The sequence below is a fragment of the Caretta caretta genome, chromosome 8 (assembly GCF_965140235.1).
Source record: "Caretta caretta isolate rCarCar2 chromosome 8, rCarCar1.hap1, whole genome shotgun sequence".
Lineage (NCBI taxonomy): Eukaryota > Metazoa > Chordata > Testudines > Cheloniidae > Caretta > Caretta caretta.
The window spans coordinates 86,890,109-86,911,717 of NC_134213.1; the positions used below are offsets into that span (position 1 = coordinate 86,890,109).

General features: G+C 42.0%; 1 protein-coding gene across 3 annotated transcripts in view; it reads left to right on the top strand.

Moving 5' to 3' along the window:
* NEGR1 (neuronal growth regulator 1) overlaps positions 1–21,609 on the top strand; it is a 626,594-nt gene that overhangs the window by 15,023 nt on the left and 589,962 nt on the right. The gene's annotated exons all lie outside the window — the stretch shown is intronic.

Sequence of the window (21,609 nt, forward strand, 5' to 3'; positions counted from 1 at the left end):
TGAGTAGGGTGGACAATGTAATGGACAGTCCCTGTATATGCTGTAGTCTGATAATTCAGAGGCCAAAAGAACATCCTGTAATGTAAATGAATTGTAAACACGGGATATCTCAGTATTCATCTCTCTTTGAAATGTACTGTGAATGGTGAAGGAACAAGCAAGTCACATTATGACTATAGCTAAGCACCAGTGATGGACCTCCTTCAAAGTCATTCTAACTACTTTGTGTTCCCTGAGGAATTCCAACTTGTCAAAAGACATGAAATTGTATAAAAGATCTTTGGGTCCTGATTCTGTCATCTCAGATCTGCTTAGACTTCATCAGGGGAGGTTTGAGTCACAAGACTGAGGTCCCAGTTATGCTGATACGCCCTGCATATGAGATTTGGACATTGGACTATCACCTATGAACTGAATTCTAAAGTTACTCTTTGCAACTACGAAGCTCACTATCTCTGCTGTGAATCTGCACCTCAATGAATTGAACTCATGTTTGTATGTATATTGATATTTTAACTATTCTCTCTCTCTCTCTGTCTCTCTCTCGTTGTTTAATAAATTTTAGTTTAGTTAATAAGAATTGGCTGTGGCATGTATTTGGGTAATATCTGAAACAATTATTAACCTGGGAGGTAATGTGTCCGATCCTTTGGGATTGGTAGAACCCTTTCTTTTAAATGATGAAATTAGGTTTACAGAAATTTTCACCATATTTGACATGGGTACCTGGATGGAGACCTGAGGTTGGATCACTTTAAGGGAACTGTGTTGTTTGGACGTCTGAGTAACCATTACAGTAATAAAAGAAGCTGTTTTATGCTGGTCTGGTGATCTAAGTATTGGAATATCCACCAGATTGATAGGGATTGTCTTCCCCATTCTTTGCAGTTCACCCTAATTGAGTGACCACAGCTGGCTCCCCACTAGGACCCCGGTCACACGCTTGCTTAAGCTTCTGTCAGTAAATTGAACAAATAAGGACTATACCATCCCAGATTGAGGAGCCAATGGGATGGTGTCCCCGGTCTCTGTTTTTCAGAAGTTGGGAATGGGAATCACTTGATTACCTGTTCTGTGCATTCCGTCTGGGGTACCTGGTATTGGCCACTGTCAGAAGACAGGATACTAGGCTAGACGGACCCTTGGTCTGACCTAGTATGGCTGCTCTTATGTCAATAGAGGGAGGTTTCAGAACAAATTGATAAAATTAACAGTAATAAGTCACCAGGACCAGATAATATTCACCCATTCTGAAGAAACTCTGATCTGAAATTGCCGAACTACTAACTGTGGTATGTAACCTATCACTTAAATTAGCCTTGGTACCAGATGACTGGAGGAGAGCTAATGTAACACTGATTTTAAAAAAAAAAAAAAAAGCTCCAGAGGCAATCCTGGCAATTGCAGACTAATATACCTAACTTAGTTTCAATCCATTTGTCTGGTACCTATCATAAAGAACAGAATGATCAGATACATAGATTAGTATGATATGTTGGGGAAGGGTCAACACTGCTTTTCCCCATCTCAAAAATTATGTATTAAAATTGGAAAACGTACAGAGAAGGGCAAAAAAATGACTAGGGTAAGGAACTTCTCCTATATAAGGAGAGATTAAAAAGACTGAGACTGTTCATCTTAGAAAAGAGATAACTAAGGGGGATATGATGGAGGTCTATAACATCATGATTTGTGTGGAGAAAGTGAATAAGGAAGTGTTGTTTTCCCCTTTACATAACACTAGAACTAGGGGTCACCCAATGAAATTAATAGGCAGCAGTTTTAAAACAAACATATGGAAGTACTTTTTCACACAATGCACAGTCAATTTCTGGAACTCATTGCCAGCAGATGTTGTGAAAGACAAAATTACAACTAAGTTCAAAAAGAATTAGATAAGTTCATGGAAGATAGTCCATCAGTGGCTATTAGCAGGACACAACCCCATGCTCTGGATGTCCCTAAAACTGCCAGAAGCTGGGGCTGGATGACAAGGGATGGATCAATTTATAACTGCCCCGTTCTGTTCATTCCCTTTGAAACATCTGGTGCTGGCCACTGTTGGAACACAGAATACTGAATTCTGAACACAGAATACTAGATGGACCATTGGGCTGACCCATGCTCCAGTGGCCTTTTTATATTCTTATCTATAGAATGGGTTGGAATCAATTTAACTAGATCAGTGGTTCCCAGACTTGTTCCGCCGCTTGTGCAGGGAAAGCCCCTGGCGGGGCGGGCAGGTTTGTTTACCTGCTGCGTCCGCAGGTTCGGCTGATAACGGCTCCCAATGGCCACAGTTCACTGCTCCAGGCCAATGGGAGCTGCGATCGGCTGAACCTGCGGACGCGGCAGGTAAATAAACTGGCCCGGCCTGCCAGGGGCTTTCCCTGCACAAGCGGCGGAACAAGTTTGGGAACCGCTGAACTAGATATATTTAAAAACAGTTGAGTTAAACTGGTGCAATATTTCTCAGAGACAAAACCGTAGAGTAACCTTTGATAATGTCTATTTTGAAGGTCTTTAATCTGTCAGAAGGCTGGGAGACAGCACTAAAAATATGAAAAGGAGTACTTGTGGCACCTTAGAGACTAACCAATTTATTTGAGCATGAGCTTTCGTGAGCTACAGCTCACTTCATCAGATGCATACCGTGGAAACTGCAGCAGACTTTATATATACACAGAGAATATGAAACAATACCTCCTCCCACCCCACTGTCCTGCTGGTAATAGCTTATCTAAAGTGATCATCAGGTGGGCCATTTCCAGCACAAATCCAGGTTTTCTCACCCTCCACCCCCCCACACAAATTCACTCTCCTGCTGGTGCTAGCCCATCCAAAGTGACAACTCTTTACATAATCAAGTCGGGCTATTTCCTGCACAAATGCACCAGCAGGAGAGTGAATTTGTGTGGGGGGGTGGAGGGTGAGAAAACCTGGATTTGTGCTGGAAATGGCCCACCTGATGATCACTTTAGATAAGCTATTACCAGCAGGACAGTGGGGTGGGAGGAGGTATTGTTTCATATTCTCTGTGTATATATAAAGTCTGCTGCAGTTTCCACGGTATGCATCTGATGAAATGAGCTGTAGCTCACGAAAGCTCATGCTCAAATAAATTGGTTAGTCTCTAAGGTGCCACAAGTACTCCTTTTCTTTTTGCGAATACAGACTAACACGGCTGTTACTCTGAAACTAAAAATATGAGCTAGTCAGTGAAACAACATCATCAAAGTGCCCAGGTAAAATAGTTCTGATGATATGTGGATTTTGTTCACCATAGATTTAGTCTTAGTGTTGAAGTTTGGATTGGATGTAGGGAACATGAATATTGGGGGTTTCATGTTTAATTTGGGGAGTGGGAAAGCCTTTACTTCTAACAGTTAATGTCCAGAATGGTAAGTGATTAATCCAAATGTTCATCAGTCTTCTGTATTTACTGAAGAAGTTGTCTATATTACAGTAATTCATAAGGCTTTAATTTTACTACTGTTTTTTCCTCTGCCTCTTTTCCCTGCCTCCCCTTCTGTATCAATCAAAGAAATAAAAAAACAAGCCAACTTCTGTTTCAAAAAGAAGAGACATGCTGGCCAGCTGGCACTGTAGTACATTGACTTTACATGAGGGGTGTGGGGAAATGCAGTCTTGTTTGAGACATTCAGCTGGATGACTGTTGTGTCAACACTTTGTGGTATTTCTTGATGATATCATGCTAGCCTGAAGGGCCCTCAACAGTTATTAATTATCAACTGGTGGGCACTCCTCTGCCTGAAAGGTGAAAATCTTTTAAAAATGTGTAGTGTATGCTCAGTGTAATTATTAAATGCAATTACCAGCTACTGAGATGTGCTATTGGGAGTCTAGGTGTGAGCAAATAGTTATAATGTAGTGTACGGAGAAATTATGGCTGCAGCGATTTGGTATTCAAGCTGCAAAATGTCAATTTACTATTTTTTAATTATCTAAAAGGAGTTTGACAGGGAGCTTAACACTCAATGTTTATTTGTTCCTCTGTGGCTCTGATGCTACCCATTAAAATGTTCAGCTTGACACAGGAACTCCCAGCATAACCTTAGCTTTGGGATAATTACATTGTCATTTGTTTAAAAAAAAAAAAACATAGCTGTGAATGCCTGTCATATTTAAATGAAAATGTTAACCACTGAAGTCTATATTCCTGATGAGTTGCACATTATAGTCTTGAAATAAACACATCTTATGTTGAATGTGACATGGTTCACACTAAAATATAGGCTATTACCATTCATAAACTGCATCATCTATCAAATCGGATATTTCACTTAAGAAGTCAGTCCCTGTACAACTGAAATCAAATCTAATATTGCAAATCACCTTTCTATCAAATAACATGTCCTACGTGAAATATACTATAATACAGTGGTATCCATTTAGTGGCTTGAAGGCCATTTGCATATTTTGAAGCTCTGAACAGCAGCTGTTGAGACCAGTTAAGAAGTAATGTGCATGTGATTATGAACTGAATATGTTCTCTCTGAGCTGTGCCCTGCAATTTTAGATCAAAGTGTCTGAATCAGCCTCATCTCTATGGGGAGGTGGTAGGAGATGTTCTCTCTCCAAGGGCTTTCCACCATTTCTCCTGCAGCCCATGTAGTAGACTAACTACTGTGTGCTGGGAACAATTTGAGAGGCTGAACTATGCTACAGCTGTTCAGCAGGTCACCTGCTGGCTGGTTGCCACACCAGAGAAGGGAGGAGAGAGTAGCTCTGTCTGATCAATTTCTTTCTTCCCTACTGGGCTGTGGGAGCCCCACATAGAGCAGGATGGGAGCTCAACAGGTTCTGTCTGAGCCTAGGGAAGCATCTGTTGAAGTCCCCCTGGGCAGTCCAAGACAGACAAGAAGCAGAAGCTGAGAAACATCATCACAACCAGCTACAACTCACTGAATCTCTGCCCCAGCAGTCTGGAGTAATCTGGGTGGCTCTGGTTTTCTACAGCTCCCAACAGTCCCCTAGGAACTATGTACTAGCTAAGGATACCTGGAATACAGTGCACTCCTGCCACTCCACCTTCCTGTTTCCAGCTAAGGACTGCAAGAAAGAAGAGTAGGAATTAGCTAGCCTGGCTCTAAAGTGGGGATTTCCACAATCTAGGGAAATCCCCAGTGTGTAAAGGCAGCAGAACAGGGCATAGAATCTGCCACAACCCCTAGCCTCCAAGTACTGATTGTGATCTCCTGACCAATTTGAAATAATGTTTGGCCCTAAATTGTTGTATGGTTGGTACATGGAACAGATAACAACACTGTGAAAGAGAGCGAGCGAGCTTGACATAAGAACATAAGCATGGCCTTACTGGGTCAGAACAAAGGTCCATCTAGCCCAGTATCCTGTCTTCTGACAATGACCAGTACCAGGTGCCACAGAGGGAATGAACAGAACATTTACTCATCAAGTGATCCATCCCCTGTAGCTCATTCCGAGTTTCTGGCAAACAGAGGCAAGGGACACCATTCCTGCCCATTCTGGCTAATAGCCATTGAGGGACCTATCCTCCATGAATGTATCTAGTTCTATTTTAAACCCTGTTATGGCCTTGGCCTTCACAACATCCTCCAGCAAGGAGTTCCACAGGTTGACTGTGTGCTGTGTGAAGAAATACTTCCTTTTATTTGTTTTATACCTGCTGCCTATTAATTTCATTTGGTGACCCCTAGTTCTTGTGTTATGAGAAGTAATAAACAACACTTCCTTGTCTACTTTCTCTACACCAGTCATGATTTTATAGACCTCAATCATATTTCCCCTTAGCCGTCTCTTTTCCAAGCTGAAAAGTCCCAGTCTTATTAATCTCTCCTCATACGGAAGCCATTCCATACCCCTAATAATTTTTGTTGCTCTTTTCTGAACCTTTTCCAATTCCAATATATCTTTTTTGAGATGGGGCGACCACATCTGCACACAGTATTCAAAATACAGGCATACTATGGATTTATATAGAGGCAACATGATATTTTCTGTCCTATTATCTATACCTTTCTTAATGATTCCCAACATTCTGTTTGCTTTTTTGACTGCACATTGAGTGGATGTTTTCAAAGAATTATCCACAATGACGCCAAGATTTTTCTTGAGTGGTAACAGCTAATTTTGACCCCATTATTTTATATGTATAGTTGAGATTATGCTGTCCAATGTGCATCACTTTACATTTATCAACTTTAAATTTCATCTGCCATTTTGTTGCCCAGTCACCCGGTTTTGAGAGCTCCTTTTGTAGCTCTTCACAGTCTGCCTGGATCTTAACTATCTTGAGTAGTTTTGTGTCATCTGCTAATTTTGCCACCTCACTGTTTTTACCCTTTTTTCCAGATAATTGATGAATATGTTGAGTAGGACTGGTCCCAGAACAGACCCCAGGGGGACACCACTATTTACCTCTCTCCATTTTGAAAACTGACCATTTATACCTACCCTTTGTTTCCTATCTTTTAACCAGTTACCAATCCATGAGAGCACCTCCCTCTTATCCCATGGCAGCTTACTTTGCCTAAGAGCCTTTGGTGAAGGACCTAGTCAAAGGGTGACCAAAGATAAGCCACTAGGAAATATAACTTTTTAGTGAAACTGAATTTCAGAATATGGCATCCATCTACCCCCTGTAGGGTGACCAGATGTCCCAATTTTATAGGGACAGTCCCGATAGTTGGGGCTTTGTCTTATATAGGCGCACACACACCCCCTCCCAATTTTTCACACTTGCTATTTGGTCACCCTACCTCCCTCTCCCACCCCCACTCCCACTCCCACCCTCCCCTGACTTCAGAAATTGCATTGACTCATTTAGGAACTGGCCCTGCAACCCTTACTTATTTATTTGAGTGGTCCCTTCCCATAAGTAAAGATTACTTATGTAAGCAAAAGTTGCAAGATCAGACATTTAATTTTAACAAATTTAAACATTTTGGTTAAAAAATTGGGCCCAACCTAAAAGGTGATGAGCACCTCAATTCTTTCTTTCGCATCAATTGCAGTTCAGGGAGCTCCAGCTTCACATTATCAAACTCTTAAAGTCTTTAAGGGATTGGATGCTATGCTGACTAAAACCCCTAAATAATTTGATTTCTCAGACTGAATTAGTGAGGAACAAGTTTTCAGTGCAGGCAAAAAGGACAGATGTGGAAAATAACCCTTGTTAAACTACACAAATCAATAGTGCCACTTACTTTCAATAAAATTGCTCCTTCCAGTTAACTGGAGAAAAATTATGACCCACTACCTTAACCTGTGTAGATTAGTAGATTGTTCTAAATTCTTCAAATATTTAAAATTAAAGGCCTCATCAAGTTATTTTATTATGTAAATAAATAAAGGCTATTTCTCCAGTGCGATATCACTTTAGCAGCAATGGCTAAGGTCTTTTCTACATACAAAAAAATTGCACCAGTTTAATTTAAGGTATGATTTTAAACAGATTTAGTTAAATCCGTCCAAGAGGCTGTAATGGACACTTACCAAGTTTCTTTCAGTTTAGCTTAAGTCCATTAGTAACCGGTTTAAACTAAATTGAAATAAGCGACTTGTAAACTGAAATAAAAGGGTCCACACATGGGTTTTCAGTTAACTAAATCAGTTTAAAAAGCAGTGCAATTTCTGTGCATAGACAAGGCCCAAGGCAAACTGATTAACTACTTTGTTTCATGATCACAAAGATGTGTGCATTTGTAGGTACTTAATTGCATTAATTAGCTATTTACTTGATTTTTTTTCAACTTTATAAAATGCTACAGAAACAAACTTGATGATGAAAATATAGGTATGTCATTTAAGAAAATGTTGCATTATCTTTACCACCAATAGCAGCAATTTTGGAGTCTGCATTTCACATGGCTTTGTTTCAACCTCTGTATTTTATTTTTAACATTGCTGTAGATTGTTAAATTAAAATATTTTTAGTAACATATTGGTCCTGAGTCTCATTTAAGGGCCTGATCCTGTAAGGTAATGAGCTGTTGATACTTAGCTTCTCTAAGGAGATGATCAGCAACTCATAGGATTGATCTTTTATGCTATTATAAACCAGGAATAAATCCATTGGAGTCCATGGCAAAATATATTGGTGCAAAATCTGGTATAAGTGAGAGCAAAAATGGGCCATAGATTAACAGTTCTCATGCCCTTTGTAGTAAAAAAATACAAATTAAACTTTATTAATAGAAGTGTTTACAAGAAGTGTGTACACACCTGTACATCTATATGATATGAATTTTCATCCACTCTGTAACATCTATTTTGAATATTGTGTGACTGATTAATCAAATTATTCAGGATACCAAAATCACTTATTTATTTGATTTATGGAAATACTACAAAGGTGATCAATCCATATTATCTATGTGCCATTGATATAACTTAAAAATACATCCTAAATACATCAGTACAATTTAAGATTGAACTCACTGGGCAATTTAAAAAACTCTCATCCCACTCTCACTTCAGAAATTCCCTACCCTTACAGTTCCCTCTCAGGATATTAATTAAGTAAATCCATGGTAACACATTCAACTGTTATTGAAATTCTGATTATAAACAAGAAAAATACCAAAACCAACCAGACAAAAATAACCCAGGAAATGGAGAATTAAGGTTATCACTTTTTTACGCTTTGCTCCAGGTATAAAGGGGGACTCATGTTACAGAATATTATTTTCTATCAAGGCACTGCATGTCGGGCATGATGGAGTGAGTTTCTGTAGGCAGACTCCCTTAATTCCAGATTTCCTTAAGATGGTCTGCAGTATTATTGCAAAGTAAACTTTTGTATTTCACTTCCTCCACTGCAAACTCCTTCAAAGCCTCCCACTCACATCCATTCATTACTATCCTGTTTGCTTACTATTACCACTCACGTCCATTCATGTACTATCCTGTTTGCTTTCATGCAGCTAGATTTTAATTTCTTTTGAGACTTTTCAGTGCTCTAGCAGCCTATATTTTGAGAAATTCCGTAATACAGGTCCCACCAGTGCATAGTTTTCTTTGGCTTTGTCTACACTACGTTGCTAAATTGGCACCACTGCAATTGATGCAGTGACATTGGGTCTGCTGAAGCATCTCCCGTTGACATAGCGTGGTGTAGATGATGCTTTAAGTCGATGTAACTTACGTCGACTTAAGTTACATAACTGATGTAACGTAACTAACATAACTTAGATAGACTTGCACCGTTAGTGCAGACAAGGCCTTAATGGTTTTAATGCAATTCTGAGAGGTGTTAGTGCACATGTTGGCTGACAGTGATAAGCTACCACACAGTTCTCTCTGTGCAAAGCCTATTCTACTCTTAAGGTACAAGCTCTACCGACAAACATCTTAAACCAACACATGCTAATAAACTTACCAGCGATCACCCAAACCCTAACATGGATTCTGGCAAAATCAGACCTTCAACACCCCACCCACAGGGTTTCTTGTGATTACAGGTTCATCACAGCTTCAGCTTAGAACAGGCACTCAGTATTATGGGACCTCAATAGGCCCAGTCCTTCCAGCCCTTCCCTAAGGATTGGGACCCTCTGTGAATCAGGCATCCTGTCCATTTGCTGGAACAGGAGAAAGGCCCTGAGCCAGTTTAATACCAGGCTATTTAACCAAAACCTTTTTCTTTGTCTGTTGGTCCCTGGAGAATCCAGTCTGAATTAGATATATGCAGACCTCTCCAGGGACTTGGCTTTAAAGAGCTGATAATGGATGAAGTACATTCCTATCCCTCTTGTACTGAGAATATACATGCAATGCCACAGTAACACATACACAGTTGCATTTTTAATAGCATCTACCCCAAAGGTACTAACCTAATTCAATAAGATTTAACTTAAACTTTATTGAATTATGGTAATTCCATAAGTTTTGTTCAGGATGTCACAGAAAATTTGTCTGTCACAGTAAGAAACTCAAGTTCTAGGAAAACACTAATCACATTCAATTAGCTATGCACATGGAGGGACAGTTCCTTCTTCAACTGTTTGATGAGGCAGTTTCAGAGGAGAGTAATATAAAACTCTCTTGCCCAACCTTGATGAGCATGCTAATTGTGGCTTCATGAAACAGGGACAAGACCTAACACTGTAATACACTGTTCCATCTCAGGTCCTGCTCCTTGTATTGCTTTTCCTGATCTCTTTCTGGACCTAGGAGACTTAACCTTCCAATTGCCACTTTGGATGTTGGGGTAACAATTCTTGACTCTCATATGCTCGCTCACTTGGGAAATAATTCCTGGGTGGAGGCAGCTGTTCCTCACTTAAGCGATCAGAACCCAAATCCAGAGTAAAATTCTGTCTATGAATTGCACCATTCACTCTCTCTGTGGAGATAAGCCATACTCCCCGAGACAAGGTTTGTTGCCTGATCTATTGATTGTATGTTTTATTGATTACTTAAGAATTCCCAGTTAATATTCTGTATTGGTATTTTTGGGTGTCTGTGTGTATATAAATCTCCTAACTGTATTTTCCACTTTATGCATCCAATGAAGTGAGCTGAAGCTCACGAAAGCTTATGCTCAAATAAATTGGTTAGTCTCTAAGGTGCCACAAGTACTCCCTTTCTTTTTGCGAATACAGACTAACACGGCTGCTACTCTGAAACCAGTTAATACTCTTAAGTTTGGTGCATTCTTGTCCCAAGATCAGGCCTAGTATAAAAATTAGTGTTCAGCTGGAAACCCTGATGTGCACAGTTGCAACACTCACACTTAGGAAAAACTTTCTGCATTTGTAATCGTTTTATTAGCACAGTTGGCAAAGTTACAAACATGCCAACCGAGCCAGGTAGATAGAGATAATATAGAACATGAGTCTGATTATCCATATACTCTCACCATCCCCTTGCAAAAGACCTGAAAGTGTAAATTATTCTCCTCATCAATGATTGTCATCCTGTCATCTCCCAAGAGTTGCATCTCCCCAAGGCAATCAGGCTGGGATACAACTAGTATAATGTGTTATGCTGAGGCCACTATGCCTTATGCATATTCAGTAGGGGTTTCATCCCCTTATTTGTATTTCCTCACCCTACTAATGTTGGGGTGCCCATCGTTTACTAGTCTGTTAACCTCAAGCTCATTAGCATGTATGTCAGTTACTCTTGTGGTCCGATATCTGCTAATGTTCCAAACTTAAAATATTGCAAGCTGGTATAAATGACCATTTTGTGATTTTTCTGTCAGCAGTTGAGTCACTACCGCATTCTATCTTGTGATATTTTATGATCTAGGGTTACTCCTGGTTTGCTGCGTATGCTAAAGTGTTTGGGTCTTATGCCTTGCAGGACTGTGGCTCCGAGCTGTAAAGTTGCTCTGTAAACATTCAGGCTCTGACTGGAGCCTGAGCCTATGTAGACAGACCCTCTAGGCCAGGGCCCCTTAAGCACTCCAGACATCTATTTTGTGGCTCATAACACCCCTTTCGAGTGCTGGTTTAGTATCAAATAAAGTCCACACAACCGTCAGAGTCCATAATCACAAAATAATCCAAACAGTCCTCCATGAATTCCTAATATTAGTCCAAAATCATAATTCACCAGTTCAAATTTAGCTTCAGTTCTTAAGCCACAGATGGAGCTCTTTCTCTGTCAATCTGCTCCATCTGGAACCAGCAGTCTCCAGTGTGTGTGTTGGCTGGCTTGCACGTGTTTTCAACCAGACACCCCCTGCAGCTACCTACTGTCTTTTATATTAGATGACTGGATTTGCCACAGGTGAGGCTCATTTTCTAATCAGGTCTGGCTTAGCTCAAGGCTCTCCAGCCCATGGGCAAATCACCCTGTTACAATACCCAAGACTTGACTGTTACTTCTGTTTTTACACAGAACTCTGTTTTTTCTTCAATTGCTTGCTCATGCCGATTCCATTCTAGTTGTATGCGTGCCCATGTGCCCAGTTGTCGGAGACTTTTGCCTTAGCAGTATCCGTACGGTCGGCTGTGGTGCCTCCTTGAGTGCTGCGCTCATGCGCTGGTATATTAGGTGCCGCTGACCCTAAGGCTTCTCAGTTCCTTCTTACCACCCGTGACGTTGGAGCGCCTTGACTTGCAGCTCTCAAGAGTATTAGCGATTCTTTACACCCTTTGTTTTATCTTCTTTTTATGTATATAGTTTATAGGTACTTAGTTAGCCATTAAGTTAAGTGTTAGGTTAGTTGGTAGTTAGCATCCCGGCCGGGACTTCGCCCTGGAGCGGGGCATGCCCCGCTCTACCAGCTTCAAACCATATTCATCATGCAGCAGGCCAATGCCTATCAGTGACCCTGCCGACAGCTGTTTGAAGTGTTTGGGGGAATCCCATAGAAAGGGAAATCCCAAGTGCAGGATCTGTTAAAACTTTTGACCTAGAACCCAAAAGGAGTGGGATATCTGCTTGAGGGCCCTCCTCTTGGAGGCTGTGCTTCGTACTGCATCAGAGCCCTCTCACTCGGATCCTAAACCGAGCACTTTGCCTTCGGTGCGGTGGACTCCACCCAGCACCATTCCCCCTTGCCAGTGCCTAAGAAGCTCCCTAGTGCCAGAAGGCAAAGAGGCTTTGGGCAAAGGATCGATGTCAGGTCATGTGGCTGCCCCGGGGCTTCATGGGAATATGGTGGAGGTGGGACCCCCTAGCCCAACCAGGGATCTGCCTCTGACTCCAGGGAGCAGCAGAGGACCCAGGTCTCTCCCAGGGCCCTCATTGCCCGAAGTGGCCCCGGCGGCTAAAGAACAAGTAATCCGACCAGCACCACAGGCGCTGCACCAGGCACCAGGCTCGGCTAAGACCCCTACATCTAAGGGCAAGCCGATCATGGGACTGCCTGATGGGGCAGTGGAGCACCTTCGGTCACCAAGCCATTCCGTAAGTCAATGCAATTGTTCGTCATGGTGACCAACAGAATGAAAGATCACCCAGTATCTGCTCAAAGAATTTCTTCCTGGATCACTGCCTGCATTTGCTACTGCTATGATAAGATGAAGGTGCCCCCCCCCAGTGATTGTAACCGCCCACTCGACCAAGGCACAGGCTTCTTCACAGCTTTTGTGACCCAAGTGCCTATTTAGGACATCTGTAGGGTGGCCATCTGGTCATCCATCCATACATTCAGATCCCACTATGCACTTACCCAGCAGGCCTGGGACGATGCTGGCTTCAGTAGGGCAGTACTGCAAGCTGCTAAACTGTGAACCCACCTCCAAGGATACTGCTTGTGAGTTACCTAGAATGGAATCAACGTGAGCAAGGACTCGAAGAAGAAAAAAAAAACTGTTACCTACCTTTTTGGTCTTTGAGATGTGTTGCTCATGTCCATTCCATTACGCATCCTCCTACCCCTCTGTTGGAGTTGCCAGCAAGAAGGAACTGAGAAGGCATAGGGTTGGTGGCGCCTAATATACCGACGCATGAGCGTGGCACTCAAGGGTGTGCCACAGCCGACCCTATGGATGCTGCTAAGGCAAAAGTCTCCACCAGCTGTGCACTTGCGTGCACACACACCTAGAATAGAATGGACAGAGCAACACATCTCAAAGAACAACAGTTACAAAAGGTAGGTAACCGTTTTTTATCTCTTGCCAGCTTTCTAAGCACAAAGACAGGACTTTACAAAAACAATATTTGAAAGGAATACTTACCAATAACTAATTAAACATATCAAACCTATTCAATGGATCAAACAAACATTTCCTTCTAGAAAATAACATGGATTGTGTTCTCGCACTGGTTGGTATGGAGTAGGTTTAAAAGGGCATTGGTCAGCCTTTTGGTTCACAGGTTCTTATCCACCACAGCAGGCCCTCAAATGTTCTGGAACCCATGTTGCTTATTGAGAGAAATGACCAACATATAACTTAACATTCAAAAGCTAATCGTGTTCCTATCTGGCCACCAGTTATGGGAGGATTGTAGGGCAGTTCTATAGATCACCACCAGATGGGTTACAGAGTTGCCTCTTATTTTCTCCAGGACTCCTCCTGTTCAGTACTCTGACATCTGGGGAAGAAACACTTGAACTGCACAGGTTTCCAACTTCATATATTTTATTAACTAAACTAAATAATTAAGCAAAAGGTGAAAATAAAAACTACAAACAAAAGAGAGTGGTTAATATCAAATCAAATTAATTAGCAGGCTGATTAAAATATTAAGTAAATTAACAATTCTTAAAAGCTCTATGTAATAATTGGAGATTATATCAGTCTAGTTTAGCTGTCAGCCTTCAAAGTAATGGGGCTTTATCAGTTTCAGTGTCAATCGATATATTTATGTCCCAGCTAAACAACTGACATACGGAGGGTCAAGTCTCTCCCATGTTGAAGCGATTATTGAGACTACAGTTCTGATACAGTTAAGGCAGCCTCCTCAAATTATGGGTGGCTAAGTCAATTTCTTTCCTCCACAACAAAGGGCTACATGAAATAGTCCAATAAAATTCAAATGCCACAGCTTGTTATGCTTAAAATTTAGATGAACAATTTAGGAGAAAATAGCATAATGTATCAGGATTAAACAAATAACTCCCAACTCATGAACTATCTGCGTGTGTGATCTTTCAGACTTTGAGGTTATTTAAGTATTTCAGAAACTATTGTATAGATGCTGTTCTCAAATTCCGTAGGTTCTGTACACACATGCATGATGGGCATATGCTCATTATCACCGACCTTTTGGAACTAAATAAAAAAAACAAAACAACAAAACACCACCAACAGCAAGAATGCCTAGATAGAGAAGTCTCTTTACTAATTAAAATTGAAGAAACAAAACTGATACTTGTGCAGGATGGTTGTTGTAATTCCTTCTTTCATTCAGCTTCAGAAAGTCGGTGTGTGTTTGTAACTATTAGCCAGCAGTCTTACTGGATCTGATGTTTTAAAAGGACTGATTTGCTGGATGTTACTTGTTTGTAGATGTCAAATCTTTGAGGTTGCATGTTGCTGGACTCCTCATACCTCTTCGTTACCAACCAGGAGTGTGGAGGAAGCACAGGTTTCTTTGTCAGGCATGGTGTCATTGTGTGGACAGAAATCAGCAGCCATTGTGGCTGCAAGCAGGCAGACAAGCCACACAGTGGCTTTTCCTTTTCCTTCACTTTTTGAAGACTTAGGCCAATCTGGTTCCTCTTCCTTGAAATCCTCTTGAGGACTCATTTGGTGAATCAGAAGGGGGCACTGTCCTTCTGAAATCACTGGCATCACCAGTGGTGTTTGAGTAGGGTGACCTGGCGTCCAGATTTAGAGTGGAACATCAGCTCAAAAAGGGATCCCAGCAACTCCGGTCAGCACTGCTGACCGGGCCATTGACTGTCTGGTTGACAGAGCCATGCAGCGGGGCTAGCAGGCTCCCTGCTAGCCTCCGCACCGTGCGGCTCCCAGGAAGCAGCCAGTATGCCTCCCTCTGGCTTCTACGCATAGGGGCAGCCAGGGGGCTCCGCACGCTGCCCCCATCCCAAGAGCCACTCCCTGCAGCTCCCATTGGCCTGGAACTGCGGCCAATGGGAACTGCGGGGGCAGCGCTTGCTGATGGAGCAGTGTGCAGAGCTGCCTGGCCACACCTTCGCATAGGAAACAGAGGGGAACATGCTGCTGCTTCTGGGAGCTGCTTGAGGTAAGTGCTGCCCAGAGCCTGCACTCCTGACCCCCTCCCATGCCCCGATCCCCTCCCATGCCCCAACCCCCGACCCATTACTGATCCTCCTCCTGTCCTTGGAGCCCCTCGGTCCCAGCCTGGAGCACCTTCCTGCACCCCAAACCCCTCATCATCAGCTCCACATCAGAGCCCGCTCCCCCAGCAGGAGCCCTCACCCCCCCATTCCTCAATCCCCTGCTCCAGCCCACAGTCCCCTCCTGCACCCTGAACCCCTCATTTTTGGCCCCATCCCAGAATCCACATCCCCAGCCCAGAGCCTGTACCTCCTCCCACACCCCAACTCCCTGCCTCAGCCCAGAGCCCTTTCCCATACTCCCAATCCCTTGTATCACCTCCCAGCCTGGAGCTCCCTCCTGCATCCCAAACCCCTCATCCCTGGCCCCACCCTGGAGCTCTCACACCTCCTGCACCCCAACTCCCTGAGGCAGTGCAGTGAAAGTGAGTGAGTGAGGATGAGGATGGAATGAGGGGGCGGGGCCTCTGAGAAGGGGCATGGCCTCAGAGAGGGGCAGGACAGGGGGCGGGGAAACGGTGTTCAGTTTTGTGCGAGTAGAAAGTTGGCAATCCTATGTTTGAGAACATATGTTTACGCATACAAAGAACTTCCCCATTTAATTAATTCTTGGGTTGGAAAACCCACAGATCCAAAAGTATATCCTGTCAGCAGGTCTGTAGGTATTCTGACATCGTTGGAGTGTGTGGCCATCCCTCCCAGTCAATCTTGGAGGGAGGCCACACCCCCCCACTCTCAGGTCCCTTTCAGGGGCAGGTTATTTGGGAATTAGTGGTATCTAAAACCCAAAAGAACTTCAGGGCCTGCCTTTTAAACTTCCTGTTCCACCCCTCTCCTTCTGAGCATAGGTGTCCTGGTTCAACTCACCATCAAGTAAGCGGGGTTCCTCGTTACAGAGACAATTTGGTTGATGGATCAATCATGCTACAAAAGTCCCCAATCAAAAACAATTTAAAAAATAAAAAGCTTGCAAAATGTTGAAATTGAAATACTAGGAAAAATAATCAAATATTTTCTTATCCATGCACACAGACACAATTCCTTCCAATTCGTCTTCAACTCTTCCTTTTATATGGACAGGTGAATAACTTCCCTTTTTCTAGTTTGGTATTCAGCAACTTATCTTTCAACAACATTTTTTGTTGCACAAAATTTGTGAGAAAGGTTAGATTTAACTCAGAGAGGAACAAAAGGCTTTTCCGCTTAAATATCACAATTTGGGGGTTCAGTTTTTGTACACAGGCTTATCCTCACAGCACGTTGCTTCTTTGATGTGTGTCTGTTTAGACTGCAAGCTCTTCAAGGTGGGAACTTTCTCCCTTTCTATCTATATAATTTATATAAATAATATCTCTCATGTATATGTATTTGTATGTATAAAAATACACACAAAAATTATATATAATAGTGTCATGTGTGTACTTTTATACACACCCACAAATATATTCACACAATGCATAACAGAATGGTGGGTCTCAGATCTGGGTTAGGGCCTCTAGTCCCTATTGTATTTCAAATAACAATAAATACTGAAAGCATTAATTATACTAAGCAATTACATCATAGTCATAGAGCCTCAGGCCAGAAGGGACCAACAGATCATTTAGTCTGACCTTCTGTATATCACAGGCCACCAATACCACTCAGTACCAACATACTAAGCCCAACACCTGAAATTAGAACAAAGTATTACAGCCCAAAGGAGATGAGTCCATTTTATGTGCCACAGGAAGACAATAGGCCGAACTGAGGTGCATCAATGCCCAAGCCCAAGAGAATTGCAGGGAATATTTTTTTCTCTTTTGAGCGAATGCTCAGTGTCATCTCAGAGCTCTGGCCCTCCCTGTCCAATGTGCTGTCTCCAGCTGTGAGAGTTCCTGATGCTTCAGAGGAAAGAAATTTAAAACAAAACAAAAGCCCACAGAAGACACTGTGGCGGGGGGGGGGGGGGGGGGGAATCTTGATGGCTGCTTTCGTTGTGAGAAATATGAAGGAGTCATGTCAGAGACAGATTAAACCTTGTATTGCCCTGTACTCAGACTAAAAATGTTGCCCATAGGTTTGGACTGTCTAAGAACAGGAAGTAAAAACTAACAAAAAACTTGTTCCTACCTTTTGGGGTTCAGGAAATCAGAGAGACAGCCAGTGGACTTTAATAAAACACTCAGCTAGGGGAAATCAACATGAAAATGACAAGATTTTATTTCTAAAAATATTCTGTGTATTATTGCTGAATATTGCTCTTGTTTGATTTTGCTCTGGGCCATGGCCCATTACTGGGTCAAGTCAGACTCGGCTGCATGGAGAAGAGATTATGGACAGATAGAGTCAATCATAGTGAACATTAAGATATATTTTATCAATTCTTAGGTGCAGAGCTCTAGTCACATCAAAGTAGATTTGATGATGAATAAATAAATTATGAAAATAGCCCAGTTATGATAAGATATTTTTCCCTTGGGTGGAAAAACTGAGCTAGAAAATTATCCTAGACTCTTCATTCTGAAGACCATTAATGGGCAGAGGGTTGAAGAAAGAAAGATATCATTTGTCACAATTTTGTAATATAGTCTTACACGTTGCCACAATTTTATTTTAAATTAACCTATTTATATTTAATTCTGTGACTTTTTGCACTTGTATAAATTCTATGAATGTTACACTCCTAGTCATACAGAGGTGTTGATGTTTAAAGTTTTTAGAAAAAGTCTGTAAATTAAATTAACAGAGCATAGTCTGTTACAGAGGTCCCCAAACTGTGGGGTGTGCCCCCCCAGGGGGGCAAGGAGGAACATTCAGGTGGGCATAGCAAGGCCTGGGCCAGCCCCCCCCAGGGAGCAGGAAGGCAGCGCCACCCAGCCCTACTCTGGCCCTGTCCCTAGGCACAATCCCACCTCCAGCCTTAGCCCCTGATCGCAGCCCGGCCACGGCTTCCGCTTCCAGCCCCAGCCCCAGCCCCAGCCCCAGCCTCGACCCCTGGCTGCAGCCCCAGCTGCGGCCCCTTTGTCCCATCCACGTCCACCCCAACCCCCCTGGAGCTCCTTCCCACAGCTCCCTGCGGGGAGGGTGCAGATGGGGTGGAGGGGATGTGACCGTGAAAAGTTTGGGGACCACTTGTCTCTTACAACTCATTCCAGTTGTTCACCTTAGTGCTATCTCATGGTTTGAAATATGATTCATTAAGCTAAACTTTTTGACATTTTTTGTAATAAATACTATCCAATGAGTTGTATTTAAATCTTTAGTTCAAATATGTAGTGGGCCAAATTCTATTCTGTTTTAAATGGAGGCAGTTCTATTGAAATCCATGGAATTGCACTGGTTTGCACAGCAGAAAATTAGGCCCTTGCTGGGGTGTGTGTGTGTGTGTACGTGTATGTATCTATCTACAAAATAAAGCATGCATAGGTCTAAGTCTTCCCTCAGAAACAATAAAGGTACATCTGTTCGGTATATGAAGGCAGATTTAGATACTGCAGCTTTCACTGAAAGACTGGTTTTGCTCAGAACAACAGTGGTCTCTCTTTATAGTGAAGCAGAAGTTATTGAAAGGGTGCAAAACAGCAGCATGATTTCCATGTCAGCAAATGTATCCCCTCAGATACTTCGAGCAGTGGTGTGTCAATGAGTTAAATGTATCCTTTGTCAAATTCGGGTACATTTTTGCTGTCTGTTAGCTCCCATGCATTATCATGTTTTTTATTGTAGTTTACTTATAATTGGGGGGTACAAGGAAATAACAAGACATTATTTGTCAGTCTGATAGGTAGTGATCTTGACAAACCAATGGCCTAATCATTGTGTAGATATTTTAGGCAAAACTACAAAGGAGAGTTTTAAGGAGGATTTTGAAAGGGGATAATGAGGTAATTTTGTGGTTATTTATTGAGGAGTGCCTCCCAAGCATGAGGGACAGCATGAGAGAAAGCACAAAGGTGCTTGTTTGAAAGTTTAACAGGTGGATGATGGAGGTTGGCATCATCGACAGATCAGAGATGGGAGCTGACAGCTCAGTAGCGAATGGGGTTGGTGGGGACAGGATGTGAAGGGCCTTAAAAGTGAAAACAAGCTGCTTATGTTTGATATGGTAGAGAAGGGGGAGCCAGTGGAGAAATGCAAAGAGAGGGGTGACATGGTTAAAGCAACAGGTTTGGGGAATTATCTTTACAGCAATATTCACAATGGATACACCCTTGTACATGTGTAGAACCCACTGACTTGAGTGGGATTCTTTTTGGGTTAATGGGCCTACCCAAGTAGATCAAATCGCAGGAGCTTAGTCTATGTATTTATTTTGTGTTAATTCTAAATACTCAATCTGGATTTAGTTTCTGCCTCAGTATATCACACAGTATATCATGCTAAAAAAGAATAGCTATGACTAAAGAATGGATGATGGATTTAAACTGAATCTTGGTTGTAGAAGTGTAAAGAGTACTTTCTATGATAAACTGCTTGTGATTCATCTGAGTGCAATAGTTTTGTTTAAATATTTCAAGTGAACAAGCATTCCATGATAATTACTAATAAGATTTTTAGTAGTGTGTAAATAATTTAAGTGATTTGTCCAGCACCACATAGAAACATAGGAAGATGCAGGGTTTGAATCCAATTCTCCAGGGTCGCATTCAGTTTATTTTGCCATGAGACCATCCTTTGTCTTCCTGAAGTCAAAATCAGCTGATCTGTAAGGAACAGCATGGATGCTTGATTTTTGTCCAAAGAGTTTATTGGCCATCTATTCTAAGACAGATTAGCAGAGATCAAGGAACTCTGAGAATTCCATTCTCAATATGTCCTTCCCAGTATATCAATATTCCATAAAGGAATTTAAAGACAGGGTAATAAAAAAAATAAAATGGTTTCAGGTGTTTTAGCCTACCAATGATTTTTTAAAAAAAGATGTTGATATCCAGACATCCTGAATGGAGATGCTGACAACTTCTTCCAATAATAGGCCTACTCTCCTTGCTATATTTTTTGTCAGTAAGAATGAGCATACAAATTGCAGGTTGTAGGACAAAGTTTCCCATAAGCTTCTAGGACTTCAGTGAGCCGAAGAGACCTCATCTCAGTACTGCCTTTTCTAGACCTAACCCTGGAGGACTAGAAAATCTATCAGACCCCTCTGAAGCCTTATGGAATCATAAAAATGAATGTGGTCTCAATATTCTAAATCTTCAGCACTGTTAATGGGCATTGCAGATGGAATTCTCAACATCTTGTGTAAGGTACCCTTTTCCAGCTGATGGAGACCAAATGAGTTATTTCAGTAAAATCATCTTTAGCACAGTACAGATAAACTTGTTTTTCTAACACCCCAAATTACTTTTAAACTTTGTACATTATACACAGTAAGGGCCTGAGTCTGTCACTTTTTATTCATGTTGAGTAACCCCTTGCTTCTGAGTAATCCTAGTGAGCACAATGGGACTGTTGGTATGGTAAAGTATTATACAATGGCTCTAATCCCATTGTAATGTAATGCTATGGAATATCTTTATGCAAAAAAGTAAGATCTTGCTGACTAATTCATTACTTGCTAACTGCATTGTGTTGAGTTTGTGTGTGGGGGGGAGGGAACTTCTGCAACTGTGCCGAGCCCTATAGAATCAATTTATATGCTAAACAAGGCAGGGTCATGTCCTTGGGTAGTGACCTTCATTTTCCAAGGAGAATAAGTAACTATGTTGTATGTTGGGGGTTGGGCAACCCAGCCACCTTATTAAAGCTGATGAGCGTAACAACCACGTTCTGTGCAGGCTAAACGAGGGAACAATTAAATGTGTATTGGAGAGAAGCAGCAAAAACCCCAGAGAAGGCAGCAAGGAAGCTATGATGGCCAGAGAAACAGCAGTATGACTCTGAGAAAAGCCAAGACACAAAGCTTTTGGGTAGAGTGTTGGCCAGAAAGAGGCGTGGAGCAGAGAAACACTCTCCTG